Here is a 15000-nt window from a genome sequence, read left to right as displayed (position 1 = left end):
TCTTCACAAGGCTGGCAATCGGCTTCCCCGCTGCACGCGTGCGGCGCACAACCGGTGTGACGTGGAAGTGACGGGACACGTTCGTAAACCCATCGCGAACCGAGTACGACGCCCTACCAAGTGCGCCCGCAACCCTGTACAGGGTCACATCTTCACAAGGCTGGCAAGCGGCATTCCGCTGCGCGCGTGCGTCGTCCGAGCAGTTGCGTGATAAACGACCGTGTCGAAAGCCCAAACACCGCCGAGGCCAGTCGCCGCCGCCGCAAGGGCAGCCACGCAGCCTGGCGAGAGGCATCGTCTCGTGTAGCGTCGCCCCCGCCCCAACTGGAGTGGCCCAGTTTTTTGAACGGGACGGGAACTGCGAAGCACTTAGACCGACGGCGGACTACGACGAGAACGCCTTAAGCTTCGCCAACGTTTCGCCAACTCGTGCGGGAGACTTTTTCCGTTTCGCGGCAAGTCGTCGCGCCGTGCTCTCCGCATCAACCGCGTACGCAGCGAACCGCAAACGTCGGGCGCAGCCTCCTCACCTCCCTGCGCTTTGCGCGCGAACGTTCCCTGTTCGCGCGGCAAAGCCTGGAGGAGGCACGGCCCCGCAGCGTGTTCGAGCGCCCGGTCTACGGGACACCCTGCTTACTTCGAGGGCAACAAGCGCAACGCAAGGCTGCGATCTCGCGCACTTTGCGCACGGCTGGAGAAGCTTTGCTGGCCGGCTTTCGCTCCTCGTGTTTACCGTGCGTTAAAGTTGCGCGTCCGTGGCTCTCGCAGCTCTTGCGCGCCCGGTCGCAGAGAGGAGTACGCAACCTCGACCGCACTTTCCCTGCAGGCTTCCTTCCGACTCGAAGTCCTGCGGCGGTCTCAACGAGGTGCCACATCCTCAATGCAGTCGGTCGCCCCCGTTTCGGTTGGGCTCTGGCACGACGGTCGCCACCGTCTCGCCCTTGAGTGGCCGCTGTTGGCGCTCGCTGTGAGGTGTTCAGCGTGCTGTCCGTGTTGCCGACGCGGTCAAAACGAGTCGACGGCTCACGTTCCCTTGTGCGCCGAAGGCTCTCTTGATATGTGATCCGACCCTCAGACAGACGAAGCCAAGGGAAGACCCAAGGCCGCAATGTGCGTTCAAAGAATCAGTGCTCAGTGTGTCCTGCAATTCACACCAAGTCTCGCAGCTGGCTGCGTTCTTCATCGACCCGAGAACCGAGTGATCCACCGCTTAGAGTCGTGAAAAAGTGTTTGTTCAATTCCGTACAGTCAAAACCAAACGTTTCTGGCACTCGGCCAAACAGTGGCCAAGAAGGGCGCTTTTCAGCGCACGCTTGGACTCCAAAACTCTGCCGCGCCTTTTTCGGCTGCCGCAAATCGAGCAAACGGTGTGTTTCGGACGGCGTTTCGCTTCCGCTACTTGCGAGTGCTTTCGTGGTCCACCCCTCTATAAATACTCGGGAGGCGTCGAAGCCGGTTCTCCAAGCCGGACCCGTAGGTATCGTTGTGTGCTCGCTCTCATTGGCCCGCCTAACCAGAAAATGCCTGCGGTACACCCATTTGGATAAGAGTGCACGCAGATGCGGGCCTCGACGGCTACACATTTCCTCGGGCGGCCGCCTCCCGGCCTCCGTGGAGCGCGGGATGCACGGTCCCATCGACAAGCCTCTCCCGTTTTTACCGTGGCGTCGCGGTTCACCACGGCGGGCGGGTCGGTCTCCTCCGCATAAAAAGGGGGACCCCCGCTTTTTGTTCCACGAAATCGCACAAGCTTTTTTCGCATCCACGGTTTGCCACCGCACACCAAAATGCCAATCCGGCTGCTTACTTTAGCCAACAGGTGGAGCCAGGCGCGCCGTACTTGCGCGGCACTTCCCACGTCCACCGAAGTCGGTGCCAAGGACCACTTTCGGCGCCGGAGCCGCGTACGAGCCTACTCGAGGCGGAAGAACGAAGCCAGCAAGGGCCTGGCCGCAAGTGCGTTCAATTGTCGGGACGTCCAAGTCCCTCGTTCTTCCGTGCTTCCTCTTTCGGCAAGTCGTTGCGGCACCTTCCCAAAGCGCGCAGACCCGCTAATCGCGACGAGCGCGACGTGGCCGTGCCGCCTTTCCCTCGGCAGCAAGCAAAACGCCTGGCAACGTCGACGCTCCCCTAACCGCGATCTCGCACCGTGTTTCGTGTGGCGAATTCAAAAGCCGGCCGGCGCTGCTGCAACCATTACGGTCGGTACGCATACGCCGCGGAGGGCGGGACGGTCATCGGAGCGTGCGGTTCCTCCATCGAGTACTGCGCACCTCGGCCGTCGCATCGCCGTGCCATGACCGGCCGCGCGTCAACGCGAACCGGTGCCAGCGAGATCCCTCGCCTGCAAGAACCGACCGGCAGCCTCCGTCACCCGAGGACGCGGAGGCGCTTGCCGCGGACGGCGGGACGGTATGCACTGGTGCACAGCGGACCCGTCACATCGCCAGTTCCTTGACCGACCGCCGACGCTTGTGCCGTTCCTCTCGTACTTGGCAGTCGCCGCGCGATTGTCGGGTCTCGTTCTTGCACGCTCGAACGGTCGGGAGGGCACTCGGCTGGCGTTTCGGGAACGCGCAGCCTCGCCTTCTACCGACGTAACCACGACTCGCCGTTCGCGCTCCGCCGCTCCTGTTTACAGTACTAGGCGGTCCCGCAGCGGTCGGGTCGCGCATTTCGAGCGCTTCGAGCCACGGTGCAGTGGCGGGTCGAAAGCCGACCTATGAGTGCGTTGCGCCGTTTGTACCCGCGTCCGCCACCTGGCCGACCGTCCAAGGTCGCGGTGTTGGCGTCCGCTGGGCGCAACAATTTGTCACGGGGTGCCGCTCCACATTCAGGCAGCCCCGTGGGGAAAAGCCGACCCCGCGTCCAAACGGGGTCAGCGGCAGAAAGTGTCGGGCGCAGACGCAGCCGAGGCGCTCACCCTTCACAATCCGTTAATGATCCTTCCGCAGGTTCACCTACGGAAACCTTGTTACGACTTTTACTTCCTCTAAATGATCAAGTTTGGTCATCTTTCCAACAGACCGGCGCAACCGAAAGGCCGCGCCGGACATCGGTCCGAAGACCTCACTAAATCATTCAATCGGTAGTAGCGACGGGCGGTGTGTACAAAGGGCAGGGACGTAATCAACGCGAGCTTATGACTCGCGCTTACTGGGAATTCCTCGTTCAAGGGGAACAATTGCAAGCCCCTATCCCAATCACGAAAGAAGTTCCACGGGTTACCCAGTCTTTTCAGACAGGGATAAAGACACGCTGCTTCCTTCAGTGTAGCGCGCGTGCGGCCCCGGACATCTAAGGGCATCACAGACCTGTTATTGCTCTGTTTCGTGCGGCTAGGAGCCGCTTGTCCCTCTAAGAAGGTTGTAAGGTGCTGGGAACCCCGCACCTATTTAATAGGCTAGAGTCTCGTTCGTTATCGGAATTAACCAGACAAATCGCTCCACCAACTAAGAACGGCCATGCACCACCATCCACCGAATCAAGAAAGAGCTCTCAATCTGTCAATCCTCCCAGTGTCCGGGCCGGGTAAGTTTTCCCGTGTTGAGTCAAATTAAGCCGCAGGCTCCACTCCTGGTGGTGCCCTTCCGTCAATTCCTTTAAGTTTCAGCTTTGCAACCATACTTCCCCCGGAACCCAAATACTTTGGTTTCCCGGAAGCTGCCCGCCGAGTCATTTGAGTAACTCAGGCGGATCGCTGGTTGGCATCGTTTATGGTCAGAACTAGGGCGGTATCTGATCGCCTTCGAACCTCTGACTTTCGTTCTTGATCAATGAAAACATTCTTGGCAAATGCTTTCGCAGTAGTTCGTCTTGCGACGGTCCAAGAATTTCACCTCTAGCGCCGCAATACGAATGCCCCCGTCCGTCCCTCTTAATCATTACCTCGTATTCCAAAAACCAACAGAACAGAAACGAGGTCTTGTTCTATTATTCCATGCAAGTTTATTCAGGCGACTCGCCTGCGTTGAGCACTCTAATTTTTTCAAAGTAAAAGCACCGGCCATCTCGAGGCACACAATGAAGTGCACCAAGAAAGAACCGGCATGATGTTCAGTCCGAGCCGTCGCATCGGGTAGATGCACTACTCGTCTGGAACTGAGATCCAACTACGAGCTTTTTAACCGCAGCAGCTTTAGTATACGCTATTGGAGCTGGAATTACCGCGGCTGCTGGCACCAGACTTGCCCTCCAATTGATCCTCGTTAAAGGATTTAGAGTGTACTCATTTCAATTACGGGGCCTCAAAAGAGTCCCGTATTGTTATTTTTCGTCACTACCTCCCCGTGCCGGGAGTGGGTAATTTGCGCGCCTGCTGCCTTCCTTGGATGTGGTAGCCGTTTCTCAGGCTCCCTCTCCGGAATCGAACCCTGATTCTCCGTTACCCGTAACAACCATGGTAAGCAAGTAACCTACCATCGAAAGTTGATAAGGCAGACACTTGAAAGAAACGTCGCCGGCTCGTGGCCATGCGATCAGCACAAAGTTATCCAGAGTCACCACACAATACGGGCCGAAACCCGATCGATCTTGGTCTAATAAAAGCACCCGTTACCCAAAGGGCTCCAGGCTCACTGCATGTATTAGCTCTAGAATTGCCACAGTTATCCAAGTAGGAAGAAACGATCTAAGGAACCATAACTGATTTAATGAGCCATTCGCGGTTTCGCCTTATTTCGGCATGTACTTAGACATGCATGGCTTAATCTTTGAGACAAGCATATGATTACTGGCAGGATCAACCAGGTAATCGTTCGACTGCGCGTCCGTCCTCGCCTTCGGCGGGCCGGACGCAGTCTGTGTGCGGCGGAGGCCACCTTCAGGCGCCCCAACACGCTTATTTTGCACTCCGAGATGACGGCGTTCGAGCTCGCTACGGCACAACCTTCCCGAAAGACGAGTGGGAGCCGTGCGGCAAGAAGCACGTTCATGCTCGCTCTTTTTCGTTGCATCGACTCGGTCGCGCCGTGCGGGTTGCCCAAGCCCGCTGCACTGTCGGTGGACCGGCCGGAACTAGCAACGGAGCCGAGACCGCAAAGCCGCCAGACGACGGGTCACGCCCGCGTCTTCGGCGCTTTCGCATCTGAATCGCCCGAGGACGACACGGAACACACCTCGATATCGTGGTAAAACGGCACCGTCCGACAACCAGCCCCTAACGCATCAAGCGGATGAGGCTGCAGACGACTGCCGTGGATTCCCCTGGAGCAGACCCGAGGACACGCTTGACGAGGCCGAAGCCCGCCGCATATCAGACACCCGGTCGCTTTCGCGTACGCCGCTCACGAGAACCCCCACATAATAGCAGCGATAAGTACCCAGACCTCCTTGGGCACTAATACGAGCGTACTCGAGAAAATTTCACCGCGGGTGTGCCCCGAAACGTGTGGCACGTTGAGCGTGCCACAAGTCTACGTCGCTCTCAAACCCGCCGAGGTCGTAGAATTTGCGACCCTACTCACGAAATTGCCACCGAGGATACGGCCGCAAACGTACCGCACCTTGGGTAGGCCACGAGTTTGTGCAACACTACGCTGACGGCACAGCACCGAGGTCGTGCGCGCACGCACGGGAAAATTCCGCCGCGGTTTCTGCCGAAAACGTGAGGCACCACGACTCTCCGCAAGTTCGCGTCGACTGCGAAAGACCGAAGTCGTGAACGACGTGTCCGCTACTCGCCGCCGACACGCTGGACACCAAACGTACAACGAATCGACGGCGTCGTAGAGGCCCACGACGCGGTTTTCCTTAACGACGTCTCGGCGTGGCACCGACAGGTTAGAACGGCCGACCAACGTTCCCTGTCCGCCGTTCGGCTCAGTCGAAGGGCTCGGCGACTTCGGCAACGCTGCGAAGCCGCACGGTGACGCACGCCATGTCCCCATTTTTTTTTTTCTTTCTGCGTCTGCCGGGGTGCCCCTATAATAGCAGCGATAAGCACCCAGACCGCCGTGGGTCGCTCGCCCCGGCTGACGTGGTTTTTCGTACTCCTGCGGCGGTCGCCGTCAAGCACGTCCAAATACGCTACTTTCGTGGGCGCATTCACGCTCTTTCGCTTCGCCGGAGTGCCAGCACTCACTCTGCCAAAAACGGCGAACATCCGAGCGGCGGTTCCCACTTTTGCGTCGGCGTCGCAAACCCCGCCCCGGCAGACGAGGTTTGCCGTACTCGTGCGACGGTGGCCGGCGGGCACGTCGAAAGACGCCGATATCGTGCGCGAATTGGCGCACCTTGGCTTCACCGGAGTGCCGCCACTGACTCCTCCAAAAACGGCGAAGATCCGAGCGGCGCTTCCCACTTTCGCATCGGCGTCCCGAACTCCGCCCCGGCTGACGCGGTTTACCGTACTCGTGCGACGGTCGCCGGCGAGCACGTGGAAAGACGCCGATATCGTGCCCGAATCGGCTCCGTTCGGCTTCGCCGGAGTGCCAGCACTGGCTCGGCGAAAGACGACGAACATCCGAGCGACGGTTCTCACTATTGCGTACGCGTCGCAAACCCCGCCCCGGCAGACGCACTTTGCCGTACTCGTGCGACGGTCGCCGGCGAGCACGTAGAAAGACGCCGATATCGTGCCGGAATCGGCCCCGTTTGGCTTCGCCGGAGTGCCAGCACTCACTCGGCCACAAACGGCGAACATCCGAGCGGCGGTTCCCACTTAGCCGTCGGCGTCCCGAACTCCGCCCCGGCAGACGCGGTTGCCGAGCTCGTGCGACTAGCGACCGCGAAGCCGTCTCGCGACGCCGCTTTCGTGCGCGGCTCCCACTGCGACCTGGGTCACCCGAGGTCGACGAGCAAAAAAGAATGTCGAAAAAAAAATTTTTTTTTTTTTGCGTCTGCCGGGGTGCCCCTATAATAGCAGCGATAAGCACCCAGACCGCCATGGGTCGCTCGCCCCGGCTGACGTGGTTTTTCGTTTTCCTGCGGTGGTCGTCGTCAAGCACGTCCAAACACGCCACTTTCGTGGGCGCATTCGCGCTCTTTCGCTTCGCCGGAGTGCCAGCACTCACTCTGCCAAAAACGGCGAACATCCTAGTGGCGGTTCCCACTTTTGCGTCGGCGTCGCCAACCCCGCCCCGGCATACGCGGTTTGCCGTACTCGTGCGGCGGTGGCCGGCGGGCACGTCGAAAGACACCGATATCGTGCGCGAGTCGATGCTTCTTGGTCTCGCAGGAGGGCCGCCACTCACTCCTGCAAAAACGGCGAAGATCCGAGCGGCGCTTCCCACTTTTTCGTCGGCGTCGCAAACCTCGCCCCGGCAGACGCGCTTTGCCGTACTCGTGCGACGGTCGCCGGCGAGCACGTCGAAATACGCCGATATCGTGCCCGAATCGGCCCCGTTTCGCTTCGCCGGAGTGCCAGCACTCGCTCGGCCAAAGACGACGAACATCCGAGCGACGGTTCCCACTATTGCGTACGCGTCGCAAACCCCGCCCCGGCAGACGCGGTTTGCCGTACTCGTGCGGCGGTGGCCGGCGGGCACGTCGAAAGACGCCGATATCGTGCACGAATTGGCGCTCCTTGGCTTCACCGGAGTGCCAGCACTCACTCGGCCAAAAACGGCGAACATCCGAGCAGCGGTACCCACTTAGCCGTCGGCATCCCGAACTCCGCGCCGGCTGACGCGGTTGCCGAGCTCGTGCGACTAGCGACCGCGAACGCGTCTCGCGACGCCGCTTTCGTGCGCGGCTCCCATTGCGACCTGGGTTACCCGAGCTCGACCAGCAAAAAAGAAGGTCGAAAAAAAATTTTTTTTTTTTCTGCGTCTGCCGGGGTGCCCCTATAATAGCAGCGATAAGCACCCAGACCGCCGTGGGTCGCTCGCCCCGGCTGACGTGGTTTTTCGTACTCCTGCAGCGGTCGCCGTCAAGCACGTCCAAATACGCCACTTTCGTGGGCGCATTCGCGCTCTTTCGCGTCGCCGGAGTGCCAGCACTCACTCTGCCAAAAACGGCCAACATCCGAGCGGCGGTTCCCACTTTTGCGTCGGCGTCGTAAACCCCGCCCCGGCAGACGCGGTTTGCCCTACTCGTGCGACGGTCGCCGGCGAGCGCGTCGAAAGACGCCGATATCGTGCGCTAATTGGCGCTCCTTGGCTTCTCCGGAGTGCCGCCACTCACTCCTCCAAAAACGGCGAAGATCCGAGCGGCGTTCTCCACTTTCGCATCGGCGTCCCGAACTCCGCCCGGGCTGACGCGGTTTACCGTACTCGTGCGACGGTCGCCGGCGGGCACGTCGAAAGACGCCGATATCGTGCCGTAATCGGCCCCGTTTGGCTTCGCCCGAGTGCCAGCACTCACTCGGCCAAAAACGGCGAACATCCGAGCAGCGTTTCCCACTTTCGCATCGGCGTCCCGAAGCCCGCCCCGGCAGACGCGGTTTGCCCTACTCGAGCGACGGTCGCCGGCGATCACGTCGAAAGGCGCCGAATTCGTGCACGAATCGATGCTTCTTGGTCTCGCAGGAGGGCCGCCACTCACTCCTGCAAAAACGGCGAAGATCCGAGTTGCGCTTCCCACTTTTTCGTCGGCGTCCCGAACTACGCCCCGGCTGACGCGGTTTACCGTACTCGTGCGACGGTCGCCGGCGGTCACTTCAAAATACGCCGATTTCGTGGGCGCATTCACGCTGTTTCGCTTCCCCGGAGTGCCAACACTCACTCTGCCGAAAGCGGCGATCATCCGAGCGGCGGTTCCCACTTTTGCGTCGGCTTCGCAAACGGCGCCCCGGCAGACGCGCTCGTGCGACGTACTCGTGCGACGGTCGCCGGCGAGCACGTCGAAAGACGCCGATATCGTGCTCGAATCGACCCCGTTTCGCTTCGCCGGAGTGCTGCCAGTCACGGCGCAGAAAACGGCGAACAAGTGTTTTTTTTTTTTCCTAGAATTTGTGTTATAGAAGGCACATTTGATATCGGACGATAATTTTCAACTTTATCACGCGCACCGATTTTCGTGTAGAGGTTTGCAAATTTATGGGAATTTCTCCACTTGGAATAATGCGATTTAGTAGTACTACGAGAACTTCATGGATGTACTCAAGGGTACGGGGCAAGTCAGTTACGTCAACACCTGCAGATTATTTACACTTCAAACTGAAAATTGTTGGTTGTGAGTCCTCGTGTGATATTAAAGGCCGATTCGCTAACACATAGAACAAAGAAAGAAAGGAAGAAAAAACGCCCGCGCTCGCTCAAGAAACCTGGGTTCGCAACAAGTGGCAACAACAAGCAACCGAGCGAGTGCGCCAAAACCCGTGGCGGCCGAACAAACGCGAAGTCCCAACCGCGTCAGCCGGGGCGGCACGGGACAGGAAAAATCACTTCAGCCGGGGCGGCGGGGCACCGAATAAACCTCGTCACCTCGTCGCAGGATAAAAGAGGAAACAAAAAGTCTAAACAGCGTCTGCTGGAGCGAATGCGTAATAAAACAACAACAACAACAAAAAAAAAACACCCGCGCTCAAGAAGTCTGCAATCACCACAAAAGGCGACTGTGACCGAGCAGCGTCAGCCGGGGCCGTGCGGAAACGGAAAAACCGCGACTACCGGGGCGTCGAGGCACCGAAAAATCCACTTCAGCCGCGGCGAAAAAAAAAACAAAAAGAAAGACGGAGGGGGGGGGGGGAACCACGTCTGCCGGGGCGAAGGAAAAAAAAAAACGCGTCTGCCGGGGCGAGCCCGGGTGCGGCACCACCGGGAAAACTGTGGCAAACAGACATGGCGATCGAGTGAGTGGGCCGCCAGCCAGGCTCAGCCAAAAAGTGCAAAGTCCGAACTGCGTCAGCCGGGGCGGCAAAAACCGCGTCAGCCGGGGCGGCGCAAAAAACCGCGTCTGCCGGGGCGGCACGAAACCGCGTCAGCCGGGGCGGCGCGAAAACTGCGTCAGCCGGGGCGAAAGAAAAAAAAAAAAACGCGTCTGCCGGGGCAAGCCCGGGTGCGGCACCACCGGGAAAACTGTGGCAAACAGACATGGCGATCGAGTGAGTGGGCCGCCAGCCAGGCACAGCCGAAAAGTGCAAAGTCCGAACTGCGTCAGCCGGGGCGGCAAAAACCGCGTCAGCCGGGGCGGCAAAAACCGCGTCAGCCGGGGCGGCGCAAAAACCGCGTCTGCCGGGGCGGCACGAAACCGCGTCAGCCGGGGCGGCGCGAAAACTGCGTCAGCCGGGGCGAGCCCGGGTGCGGCACCACCGGGAAAACTGTGGCAAACAGACATGGCGATCGAGTGAGTGGGCCGCCAGCCAGGCTCAGCCAAAAAGTGCCAAGTCCGAACTGCGTCAGCCGGGGCGGCAAAAAACCGCGTCAGCCGGGGCGGCGCAAAAAACCGCGTCTGCCGGGGCGGCGCGAAAACCGCGTCTGCCGGGGCGGCGCGAAAACTGCGTCAGCCGGGGCGAAAGAAAAAAAAAAACGCGTCTGCCGGGGCGAGCCCGGGTGCGGCACCACCGGGAAAACTGTGGCAAACAGACATGGCGATCGAGTGAGTGGGCCGCCAGCCAGGCACAGCCGAAAAGTGCCAAGTCCGAACTGCGTCTGCCGGGGCGGCACGAAACCGCGTCAGCCGGGGCGGCGCGAAAACTGCGTCAGCCGGGGCGAAAGAAAAAAAAAACGCGTCTGCCGGGGCGAGCCCGGGTGCGGCACCACCGGGAAAACTGTGGCAAACAGACATGGCGATCGAGTGAGTGGGCCGCCAGCCAGGCTCAGCCAAAAAGTGCAAAGTCCGAACTGCGTCAGCCGGGGCGGCAAAAACCGCGTCAGCCGGGGCGGCGCAAAAAACCGCGTCTGCCGGGGCGGCACGAAACCGCGTCAGCCGGGGCGGCGCGAAAACTGCGTCAGCCGGGGCGAAAGAAAAAAAAAAAACGCGTCTGCCGGGGCAAGCCCGGGTGCGGCACCACCGGGAAAACTGTGGCAAACAGACATGGCGATCGAGTGAGTGGGCCGCCAGCCAGGCACAGCCGAAAAGTGCAAAGTCCGAACCGTGTCAGCCGGGGCGACGCAAAAACCGCGTCAGCCGGGGCGGCGCGAAAACCGCGTCAGCCGGGGCGGCACGAAACCGCGTCAGCCGGGGCGGCGCGAAAACTGCGTCAGCCGGGGCGGCGCGAAAACCTCGTCAGCCGGGGCGAGCGAAAAGGGGGGGGGGGAACCACGTCTGCCGGGGCGAAAGAAAAAAAAAACGCGTCTGCCGGGGCGAGCCCGGGTGCGGCACCACCGGGAAGACTGTGGCAAACAGACATGGCGATCGAGTGAGTGGGCCGCCAGCCAGGCTCAGCCCAAAAAGTGCTAAGTCCGAACTGCGTCAGCCGGGGCGGCAAAAACCGCGTCAGCCGGGGCGGCGCGAAAACCGCGTCTGCCGGGGCGGCGCGAAAACTGCGTCAGCCGGGGCGAGCCCGGGTGCGGCACCACCGGGAAAACTGTGGCTAACAGACATGGCGATCGAGTGAGTGGGCCACCAGCCAGGCTCAGCCAAAAAGTGCTAAGTCCGAACTGCGTCAGCCGGGGCGGCAAAAACCGCGTCAGCCGGGGCGGCAAAAACCGCGTCAGCCGGGGCGGCGCAAAAACCGCGTCTGCCGGGGCGGCACGAAACCGCGTCAGCCGGGGCGGCGCGAAAACTGCGTCAGCCGGGGCGAGCCCGGGTGCGGCACCACCGGGAAAACTGTGGCAAACAGACATGGCGATCGAGTGAGTGGGCCGCCAGCCAGGCTCAGCCAAAAAGTGCCAAGTCCGAACTGCGTCAGCCGGGGCGGCAAAAAACCGCGTCAGCCGGGGCGGCGCAAAAAACCGCGTCTGCCGGGGCGGCGCGAAACCGCGTCAGCCGGGGCGGCGCGAAAACTGCGTCAGCCGGGGCGGCGCGAAAACCTCGTCAGCCGGGGCGAGCGAAAAGGGGGGGGGGGGAACCACGTCTGCCGGGGCGAAAGAAAAAAAAAACGCGTCTGCCGGGGCGAGCCCGGGTGCGGCACCACCGGGAAGACTGTGGCAAACAGACATGGCGATCGAGTGAGTGGGCCGCCAGCCAGGCTCAGCCCAAAAAGTGCTAAGTCCGAACTGCGTCAGCCGGGGCGGCAAAAACCGCGTCAGCCGGGGCGGCGCGAAAACCGCGTCTGCCGGGGCGGCGCGAAAACTGCGTCAGCCGGGGCGAGCCCGGGTGCGGCACCACCGGGAAAACTGTGGCTAACAGACATGGCGATCGAGTGAGTGGGCCACCAGCCAGGCTCAGCCAAAAAGTGCCAAGTCCGAACTGCGTCAGCCGGGGCGGCAAAAACCGCGTCAGCCGGGGCGGCAAAAACCGCGTCAGCCGGGGCGGCGCAAAAACCGCGTCTGCCGGGGCGGCACGAAACCGCGTCAGCCGGGGCGGCGCGAAAACTGCGTCAGCCGGGGCGAGCCCGGGTGCGGCACCACCGGGAAAACTGTGGCAAACAGACATGGCGATCGAGTGAGTGGGCCGCCAGCCAGGCTCAGCCAAAAAGTGCCAAGTCCGAACTGCGTCAGCCGGGGCGGCAAAAAACCGCGTCAGCCGGGGCGGCGCAAAAAACCGCGTCTGCCGGGGCGGCGCGAAAACCGCGTCTGCCGGGGCGGCGCGAAAACTGCGTCAGCCGGGGCGAAAGAAAAAAAAAACGCGTCTGCCGGGGCGAGCCCGGGTGCGGCACCACCGGGAAAACTGTGGCAAACAGACATGGCGATCGAGTGAGTGGGCCGCCAGCCAGGCACAGCCGAAAAGTGCCAAGTCCGAACTGCGTCTGCCGGGGCGGCACGAAACCGCGTCAGCCGGGGCGGCGCGAAAACTGCGTCAGCCGGGGCGAAAGAAAAAAAAAAACGCGTCTGCCGGGGCGAGCCCGGGTGCGGCACCACCGGGAAAACTGTGGCAAACAGACATGGCGATCGAGTGAGTGGGCCGCCAGCCAGGCTCAGCCAAAAAGTGCAAAGTCCGAACTGCGTCAGCCGGGGCGGCAAAAACCGCGTCAGCCGGGGCGGCGCAAAAAACCGCGTCTGCCGGGGCGGCACGAAACCGCGTCAGCCGGGGCGGCGCGAAAACTGCGTCAGCCGGGGCGAAAGAAAAAAAAAAAACGCGTCTGCCGGGGCAAGCCCGGGTGCGGCACCACCGGGAAAACTGTGGCAAACAGACATGGCGATCGAGTGAGTGGGCCGCCAGCCAGGCACAGCCGAAAAGTGCAAAGTCCGAACCGTGTCAGCCGGGGCGACGCAAAAACCGCGTCAGCCGGGGCGGCGCGAAAACCGCGTCAGCCGGGGCGGCACGAAACCGCGTCAGCCGGGGCGGCGCGAAAACTGCGTCAGCCGGGGCGGCGCGAAAACCTCGTCAGCCGGGGCGAGCGAAAAGGGGGGGGGGGGAACCACGTCTGCCGGGGCGAAAGAAAAAAAAAACGCGTCTGCCGGGGCGAGCCCGGGTGCGGCACCACCGGGAAGACTGTGGCAAACAGACATGGCGATCGAGTGAGTGGGCCGCCAGCCAGGCTCAGCCCAAAAAGTGCTAAGTCCGAACTGCGTCAGCCGGGGCGGCAAAAACCGCGTCAGCCGGGGCGGCGCGAAAACCGCGTCTGCCGGGGCGGCGCGAAAACTGCGTCAGCCGGGGCGAGCCCGGGTGCGGCACCACCGGGAAAACTGTGGCTAACAGACATGGCGATCGAGTGAGTGGGCCACCAGCCAGGCTCAGCCAAAAAGTGCTAAGTCCGAACTGCGTCAGCCGGGGCGGCAAAAACCGCGTCAGCCGGGGCGGCAAAAACCGCGTCAGCCGGGGCGGCGCAAAAACCGCGTCTGCCAGGGCGGCACGAAACCGCGTCAGCCGGGGCGGCGCGAAAACTGCGTCAGCCGGGGCGAGCCCGGGTGCGGCACCACCGGGAAAACTGTGGCAAACAGACATGGCGATCGAGTGAGTGGGCCGCCAGCCAGGCTCAGCCAAAAAGTGCCAAGTCCGAACTGCGTCAGCCGGGGCGGCAAAAAACCGCGTCAGCCGGGGCGGCGCAAAAAACCGCGTCTGCCGGGGCGGCGCGAAAACCGCGTCTGCCGGGGCGGCGCGAAAACTGCGTCAGCCGGGGCGAAAGAAAAAAAAAAACGCGTCTGCCGGGGCGAGCCCGGGTGCGGCACCACCGGGAAAACTGTGGCAAACAGACATGGCGATCGAGTGAGTGGGCCGCCAGCCAGGCACAGCCGAAAAGTGCTAAGTCCGAACTGCGTCTGCCGGGGCGGCACGAAACCGCGTCAGCCGGGGCGGCGCGAAAACCGCGTCTGCCGGGGCGGCACGAAACCGCGTCAGCCGGGGCGGCGCGAAAACTGCGTCAGCCGGGGCGAGCCCGGGTGCAGCACCACCGGGAAAACTGTGGCAAACAGACATGGCGATCGAGTGAGTGGGCCGCCAGCCAGGCACAGCCGAAAAGTGCTAAGTCCGAACTGCGTCAGCCGGGGCGGCAAAAACCGCGTCAGCCGGGGCGGCGCAAAAACCGCGTCTGCCGGGGCGAATGCAAAAAAAAACAAAGAAAAAAGCCCGCGCTTAATCAAAAGAAAACAAAGAAAAAAGCTTGCGCTTAATCAAAAGAAAACAAACAAAAAAAGTTCGCGCTTAAGCCTGGCGGTGGAACCACCGGGGCAAACAGACCTGGCGATCGAGTGAGTGGGCCGCCAGCCGGGGTGAGCCAAAAAGTGCAAAGTCCGAACCGCGTCAGCCGGGGCGACGCAAAAACCGCGTCAGCCGGGGCGGCGCGAAAACCGCGTCAGCCGGGGCGGCGCAAAAACTGCGTCAGCCGGGGCGGCACGGAAAAACGAAAACCGCGTCAGCCGGGGCGGCACGGAAAAACGAAAACCGCGTCAGCCGGGGCGACATCAAAATGAGGAAAAAAAAAAAAAACTGCCTTAGAACACCTGCGTACACTTTCATGCGTTTGGGCATATCTCTCTGTAACACGCGCGCCCCTCGTTACGCGCGGCACTCTGTTTTCTCCGACACCCATATTTCGGCGGCATGTGGCACGCGCGCCCGTCCCTACGCACGGCA

At 61.7% G+C, this 15000-nt stretch overlaps 2 non-coding genes across 2 annotated transcripts; both read right to left on the bottom strand.

Moving 5' to 3' along the window:
- Positions 1–1065: 1065 nt before the first annotated feature.
- On the bottom strand, positions 1066–1218 carry LOC142790415 (5.8S ribosomal RNA). The gene has a single exon (XR_012889505.1). It is a non-coding gene; the product is annotated as a 5.8S ribosomal RNA (ribosomal RNA).
- A 1719-nt stretch (positions 1219–2937) lies between these two features.
- Positions 2938–4752, bottom strand: LOC142790329 (small subunit ribosomal RNA). Its single transcript, XR_012889440.1, has one exon. It is a non-coding gene; the product is annotated as a small subunit ribosomal RNA (ribosomal RNA).
- Positions 4753–15000: the final 10248 nt, after the last annotated feature.

Source organism: Rhipicephalus microplus, unplaced genomic scaffold, assembly GCF_043290135.1.
Source record: "Rhipicephalus microplus isolate Deutch F79 unplaced genomic scaffold, USDA_Rmic scaffold_99, whole genome shotgun sequence".
In the NCBI taxonomy this organism is placed as follows: Eukaryota; Metazoa; Arthropoda; class Arachnida; order Ixodida; family Ixodidae; genus Rhipicephalus; species Rhipicephalus microplus.
Note: the sequence above shows the minus strand (reverse complement) of the source record. Positions and strands in the feature narration are given on the sequence as shown.